This window comes from Xenopus tropicalis, chromosome 1, assembly GCF_000004195.4.
Source record: "Xenopus tropicalis strain Nigerian chromosome 1, UCB_Xtro_10.0, whole genome shotgun sequence".
In the NCBI taxonomy this organism is placed as follows: domain Eukaryota; kingdom Metazoa; phylum Chordata; class Amphibia; order Anura; family Pipidae; genus Xenopus; species Xenopus tropicalis.
The window spans coordinates 178143004-178151660 of record NC_030677.2 but is presented as its reverse complement, the minus strand read 5'-3'; positions in this window follow the sequence as shown (position 1 = coordinate 178151660).

Below are 8657 nucleotides of genomic sequence, written 5' to 3'. Positions count from 1 at the left end.
ATTTAATTTAACTGGTAAAGAGTGCTATTAGGTTTATATGTATATATATATATATATATATATATTTATATATATATAGCTTACTTAGATTGTAAGCTCTATGGGGCAGGGACCTCCTCCCTACTGTCTCATACCACGTGGCACTTACTCCCTGTGTATTTATACTTATTTATTGTATTTATTATGACACTTGTCCTCCCTGTGTGTAATTGTGTATATTGTAAGATTGTATAGTTATACATACATACATATGTTTAATTTAAGAATTTTATTATTATTATTTCAATTCATCCAGAATTTAAAAGACAAAATTAAAAATTACAACCACAATAACAGTAGAAAATTATAAAATAATAAAAATTAACAATTACTGATTTAAAACTAAATATAGACTAAAATGAAGCAATACTCAGTCCCTTATATTTCTGCAACTCATAAAATAAATTCTTTTTGCTCACTCTTGCAATCTGTCCTGCATTTTAAAACTTTGCCTTGTCTATACAAAAAAACAACAATTTAAAACCTGCATTTTTGTAAGTAGCTTGTTCAGATCCTGAATTAGAAAATCAATAAAGATTTGAGAATATTTAAGCCATTTTTTTATTTCAAACACATAATATATATCAGTTTGTGTTTTTTACAAGATTCTTTTTAAAATTAAAACACATTTTTTGTGAAGAAATGTAAGTTAAAAGACAGAACAAAATTGAACACAAAGTTTCAGTTTTTTAACAAGAAAATGACTGCAATTTCTCTCAAATAAATATATATTATATATCTATTTTTTACACCAGTCTGTTTCATAAGAACAAATACATTTTGGCTGTGTATTTACTTTAGTGCCTTTTGTAAAATCTGATCACAGAAATAAGATTTTATATTTTTGCACAGGATGATTATCTGACCCTATATAAGTATAATAGTTTTTTGTTAAAATAAATGATATATATTTTTCACATTTGTATAATTATTTCAGTACATAATACAAACTATCAGACCAGTCATCAAAATATTTATTTAATAGAAATATTTATAATTTTTTTTTTCACTTGGTCATAACATTTAAATCTATGTAGAAGAAGCTCAGGCAATATAGCTCTAACCTTTAAAAGTACCAAAGGGATATCATTCAATATGTTTTGTTTAAATTGTACTTTACAGATGCAAAAGTAAATATTTTTTAGTTAATTCAGGAAAATGTATTTTTCTTTAAAGAAATGTACAATGTATATATCAGTACAAATGGCTCTGATGTATGCACTTTTTGATCAATGAATTCTTTGTATTTTCATCTGCCAGAAGCATTCATGGTTTAGAGCTAATAATGTTCAACAGGTTTACAGTATATTGCAATCTATATTCTATGGTATTTGTAGATCATAATAAAAACAGAGCTAGTTTTTTTGTCTCTTACAAGTATTACCCTCTGAAGTAACAACTTGTACCGTTACGTTATAAGCAAAAGATTATTGTTTCGAGGGTGGTACAATTATGGTAAAGCATTAGAACAAGGAAAGAATGTAGGGGTGCTAGTGAGTTACCTGCAGCGACATTAGAGCCCAGGGAGGCAGCCTGTACAATAACAGGAGCGTTTAGGAGACTTGCAGAAAAAATGAGAGTCTCTGACCTCTTCTTCCCTCTCAGCCTATGAGGGACTGTGCTTGTGCGCCAGCCTATGCGCCTGGGTGAGCCAGTCTGAGCTGGGCTGCCCTTTGGCCGTTTGACAGGCAATTCAAGTAATGCCCCTCTAACTGAGTGACAGGACCCCCTTTCAAAGGCTGCACTGCTGCCACTGTGAATAGGAGAAATGTGAAGCATCCCCAGGCTCCCACGTCCTCAGAAGCAGATTGTTTGCGGAGAGATGTGAGGAGCATTTTTAGGGAGACTTGGATAAAGCGCCACCTTCCTGCGTCCTCGTTTGGCTGGATGCGATTTTCGGAAAGTTGCGAGTGACACGGCTGCAGGGGGCACAATGTGAATCAGGGGCAGTCACGCTTTGGCATAGGGGGGTCTTTATGGGAAATTGGGTGTTTAGGAGAAAATAAAAGCAATAGCATCCAGGGCTTTGAGCCTATTCCACATCCCAAATCCTGACACATCTTTCCTTCTCCTCTTCTCCCCAGACAGAAAAGCTTAATCCCCCTGACAAAGACTTATTAATAACACACTCATCTATTATTTAACTTGCCATTGCTACATAACAGTAACAAAATTCAGGGCTTTATTTCCCACTTTCTCTTTTCTCCACACACTTACCGTATTATCATGTGAAATGTGAAGGCAAAAATATCAGTGAATAATGTGCAGTGACTCAAACAGCTACACTGACCCTGTGCCAAAAACTGCAACATACTCTCTATTGGATGGAGCCTGGATAACCCAGGGGCCCTGTAGAACCCCACGAGGTAAGGAGTCACCTCAGCAATATACACACTAATTCTAGAATCATTCTGATTTCCAAGATTCACAGAATTTTCCACTATTTGTACAATATAGTCTAATATATATATATATATATATCTATTTGTTCCCTAATGCATAACACTAAATATGATATAAATACAAATTAAAAATTATACATGTATATTACATAAATAATATGATTTTAATGTGTATATATATATATATATATATGTATATAAATATGGATATATATACATTTATATCTCTTATTGATGTATATGTAGTGATTGTTTCAGTTGCTTTTATGTTTTATTGTGCTCCTTTAGCTCCAGGGACACCTCCTGCAATAATAACAATAAGAGGTACTAATACCACTTGATTTGTAGAAAGACATCACCTCAATGATTTTGAGGGGTAAAAGGGCGTTCAGGGTGCAGCCATTTTCAAGTAGTGAATCTGCCCTGTTTCTGGTTGTGCTAATAGAAAGCAGCTGAAGTCACACTGCAATTCTTTACTTTCTTATTGCGATGAAGGTGCTGGGAGAAGCCGAGGGAATACTGTGTAGATGTAAAACTCCCAGGAGGCTACAGATATTAACATTATGCATAACAAGAGAATATTATATATGTGTGTATGGAAATTAAAGTGTTGTTGATAAAGAACTGTAATTTCTTTTCCGGAAAGTATTTTACAGCGTTAACCCATTAGTAATCGGTTGTGTTGCACCTGCTATAGGTTAGTGCCAGGGGCCGTATGGGATTCTGCCCTCACTGCTGGTTATAATGATCGCGTCCTTCTTTCTTTAATAGCACCCCTCTTTGTACAAGGAGTGGTTCTGCCCAGTGCTCAGGTGAAACTGATCCGGTTATACCAGGAAACTGGGACACTGTAGTCACAGGGGTGTATGATGCTGCCATATGAAGGAGAAGAATCTCAGTGGGTTATGTGTCCCTGTGTATACAATCCGGGCAGGTGGTGGGCGTATCAGAAATGGATGGGGGATCTTGCAAGGTCAGTTTAGAGGCGATTCTCTCTTTCTGAGGTGCCTTAGCCATGGGAGCAGTACTGACTTCAGGTGAGAGGTTTAGTGCTCATTCTGTTCTGTGGCACCCAAACCTTCCCTTCCGCTCTGCAAAACAATAAGAGAAGTCAAAAGGCCTTCACAGACCTATTAAACCCCTAGAACCCAAACACTTACCCTAAATTGGCCCCAGAGCACTTACCTGGCGCAGGCAGCCCCATCTCGCAGGGCGCAGTCTCGCTGTGGCGTCATTCTGTCTATGGGTTATGGAGAGCTGCAGTTGTGCTTTTGTCTGCTAGGTGGCGCTCTTAGTCTCGGGAGGAACAAGAACTCTAGAATTAGCAAAAACTGACATTCTGGAACTTTTTACTCCTTTTACTTTTCTTTTTTTCTACTTTTAAATTGATAAACAAAGTTGTCTAAAATCAAAAGGTGATATACACACTCTGGCACCCTATGAATATATAGATATTAAGCAATATATTCAGGTTCAAATGAAGCAAGGAATACAAAGAAGGGTTATGTAAGGAAGTATATAAAGTGCTATGCTTATATATAATATGTGCCACCTGTAATGTGCTTGTGTATTTACAGACCTGCTAAATTCTTTATTATTATCAAACCCAGAGAGGCTTTAGTATATTAACAATGGGGCTATAATACCATCCCCCCTTTATTCCTAAAATCAAAATATGAAAGGCGTTGCTTGCTGTAAAAATAAGTTATATTATGGGATAGGCAATGGTATTTTAAGATAATTTGTAGTTCAGTTTTATTTTGTTGTTTTGAATTGTTTACATTTTAAATCTGTGACTCTTTCGTTTGCAATTTGAATTTGGTTGCTATGCCTTAATTTCCCTAGCAACCAGGCAGAGGTTTGTCAGTCAGAATTTGAAATGAATAGACGAGATTCTAAACAGAAAGATAAGCAATTGTAAACTAAAATTCACATTAAAAAGTACCCTCACAGGCATAGAGTTTTTGGCTGCAGGGTGGGTTTCCCAAGCAACAGGTACGATTGTAAAATGTAGGTAACAGTTTGAAAGAACATACAATATCAACATTTACAACTAAAAAGTGGTTAATAATGGGTCCATCTAGATTTTTTTAAAGATGAACTTTTTTGGAAATTTGTGTTTAGCGAATAAGGGGAAATTTGCATGTCTCCACCCACAACTCATTAAGTAACGAGTTGCCCTCTCATTTTTCGTTCCGAGGCACTGCTGTGGCTTTTGCTTTCTATTTTAAGATGCAATTTATTGAATTTACTTCAGAGTGGTTACGTTTTTTTCTGTCCCACACCCAAAAACAATAGACACCTTATCATGAAGTTAGTGAAGGTAGGTCATAGGTGGTTAAGGCAAACTAATTATAAAGTATATTTAACTGAGATCCACAGAAAAGAAAGGGATGACCCTCCATTTAGTACTCTAATTTATAATATACTACAAAGAGGCTGAATGTAATAGGTGCAAGAGTCTACCCAGCCGGCACATCATAGGATTTCAATACATATAATAATCTCTAAATAAATGCACAGCATATGAAGCTGGAGGCTTGTTAGGGTTTGGAAAGATTTAATAGGATTCCTAAATAAAAGGTATCAGAGGTGCAGGATGTACATAATATCAATGGGAATATTTTCATAACAAGACCACAACTGATAAGGGTGATCAAATAGATAAGCCATGGAAGGCTAGTAGGTACACCTGAGTCCAGTATTTTTCACATCAGCTGGAGGCAATGCCATTCACATTATTCTGCATAAACAAAAAAACAAATGAAGGCTCAACGTGTATAGGAAATAAAGTATCAGCCCCAAACTCTTGAAATGTCTGTGCTGTTTCTCTGATATCCGAGAACCCCACGGCCACAATCTAAACAATCAGATGCCACATTCTTATTTCTTTAACTCGAGAGAATGTGAAACAGAGACGGACTCTAGATAAAGGGAGACACAGAAGCAAATATGTCCCTCAGTTCCCTGCAGAAACGACAGCACTGAATGTACAGCAACAGGACTGGATCACATTATCCTTTATTATTTGTAAAACTTTCTATCTAAACACAATACATATTTCATGCATTTTACAAACACACAGCAATTAGTTATTTCATTTAACTAGTAAAGAGTGCTGTTAGGTTTATATGTTTAATAGAAGAATTTTATTATTATTATTTCAATTCATCCAGAATTTAAAAGACTAAATTAGAAATTACAACCACAATAGCAGTAGAAAATGATAAAATAATAATAATTAACAATTACTGATTTAAAACTAAATATAACCTAATAATTAAATATAGTATTTTATATTTAAAACTAAATATAGAATAAAATAAAGCAATATTCAGCCCCTTATATTTCTGCAAAATAATCCTGTGTTCTTGTTCGTTGCTTGTTCAGATCCTGAATAAGAAAATCAATGAAGATTTGGGAGAAGACATATTTAAGCAATTTTGTTTATTTCAAACACATAATATATAGCAGTTTGTGTCTTTTATGTTTTCAATATCAGTTTCAAGATTTTGTTTTTAAATGAAAACACTTATTTTCTGTGAAATATAAATTAAAAGACAGAACAAAATTGAACATAAAGTTTCAGTTTTTTTACAAGAAAATGACTGCAATTTCTCTCAAATAAATATATATTATATATCTATTTTTTAAAACCTTTACTCTAACACCAATCTGTTCCATAAGAACAAATACATTTCTGGCTGTGTATTTACTTTAGTGCCTTTTGTAAAATCTGATCACAGAAATAAGATTTTATTTTTTTGCACAGGATAATTACTTAACCCTATATCAGTATATAATAGTTTTTTGTTAAAATAGATGAAGAATTAGAACTAAAACTCTCATAAATTGTTTACCTTATAGTTTTGTATATTTCTATATTTTTCACATTTGTATAATTATTTCAGTACATAATACAAACTATCAGAACAGTCATCAAAAGAAGAAAATATTTATATAATTATATAATGGTGCTTTATAAATAAATGTTAATAATAATATTCATAAAATGTTATAATAATAATAATAATTATAGAATTGTAGAAATATTTATATAATTATATATAAACCAAAGGGATATCATTCAATAAGTTTTTTTATTTTTAATTGTACTTTATAGATCCAAAAGTAAATTTTTTTTTAGTTAATTTAGGAACATTTGTTTTTCTTTATAAGGAAATGTACAATGTATATATCAGTACAAATGGCTCTGATGTATGCACTTTTTGATCAATGAATTCTTTGTATTTCATCTGCCAGAAGCATTCATGTTTTAGAGCTAATAATGTTCAACAGGTTTACAGTATATTGCAGTCTATATTCTATGGTATTTGTAGATCATAATAAAAACAGATCTAGTTTTCTTGTCTCTTACCAGTATAACCCTCTGAAGTAACAACTTCCGTTATAAGCAAAAGATTATTGTTTCGAGGGTGCTACAATTATGCTACAGCATTAGAACAAGGAAAGACAAGTAAATGCTACAGACGATGGCAAATTGGGACTTGGAAATTTAATGTAACATCCTGTCCTTTCAGACAGGCACAGAAGCCGTATTGACCCTTCTGCCAGAGACAGGTTGGTCTAAGTGAATCCCCCATACTGCTGCTGGGAATGTGCTGTCAGGATATTTAGCAAAGGTTGGATTTAGTGCTGATGGACCCCAGGGACTGCAATTAATGAGCTGTCTAGCTAGACTATAGCCCTTTTAGAGGTCTGTTATCAGCTACTCAGGTGTATGGCACAGCACAAGTTAAATCTGTGGGATCAGCCAGGGGGACTAAGGACAATGCACTAATGTCATTCCAGCCTTAGAGCTTGCATGCCGGCACATAGTGTCACTAGGACAAAAATGACTGGGTTGGGGCAGTTTAGGAAATAATGCCAATTCTTTCACTGCTGTTAGATTTGCTGTACTTTTAATGCAAATATTGGTGGGGGGGTTAAGCTGAATCAGTCTACATATGCATATATATCAGGGTGCTGTCCATGGTGCTCTATACACGCAGCCACTGTCTGCTTCCAATGCAATTGATTCCTTTATGATCTATGTACACTGGAAATATAGATATGGAGGAAAACATATATTGATAGACAACGATGTATACACATACACACAGGGGCAGATTAGCAAAATGTGAGTTTAGCACAAAAAACTCACCCACTTTATGTTCATTCCTATGGGATTTTTAGATGCATATTTATTAAATAGTGAACTCTTCACCTTTGATAAAAAAATAAATACAATTCTAAAAATGCCACAAGAATAGAAAGTGGGTTTGTTTTTCTGTGGTTAATCTGTATATTGGTATAGTATTGGTATAGTATTCAGAATTGTTATAGATACCCGTTCCACTGTTGGTAGTCTTGTAGGCAAATAGAAGAACAAAGTTTGCTTTGCTAAACATGAAAGAAATGACTTGTGGGAGCCAAGTTATATTCAAACAGATGAACCTTAAATGAGTGTGAAAAATTCAAGGTAAATTTTCCACCTACTTACAGAGGGCTAAGGAACTGGCAAACCTGTTACCCGATTCAAATGCTGCAATAAAAACCTGCATAATAGTGGAAAATAAACAAATGGCCCCAGAAGTGCTTGCGGCTTTGTAGAATAACTAATCCAGTTTAGATTTTAGCAGGTGAAGCAAATTTCCAAAGAAGAAAAAAAAACTCTGCCTATAGTTATAGTCTCATATTCCAGGGGGGCAAGGGACATAAGATATATATAAGAATTATTGGTTAAAGGAGGAGCGATAAAGACTTTTCTCAGCCATATGACTAGCAGCTATATTTGCAGTATTTCCATACAAAACTTGTTTGATATTCCATTTACCTGCAAAGAAACAACATCTTTTTAAAGATGGGTTTTGTAGTTATGAGCAGCAATACAACTAAGAGGTCTGTAGGCAATATGTTCATAAACATAGGTTTTTTTTAATGTTGTTAACTAGATATTGCCAAATAAAAAATTTCAGTTGCATAAGCACATGGAGACAGCTCATAATCAGCTACTCTGTATCCGAGAAAAAAGAATTCCCCAAAATGATCTGTATGAATAACTTTATAAAATCCATTAGCCCCCGAAATACTAAAGTTTTGTTTCTTTATGCTAACTTTCCTGCCGATAAAGGTTTCCTGGGATGATGCACTTGCATTTGGCTGCTACAGTCATTATAAAGATCCCTTAGGGTTAGTACAGTTCTGTTCTCTATA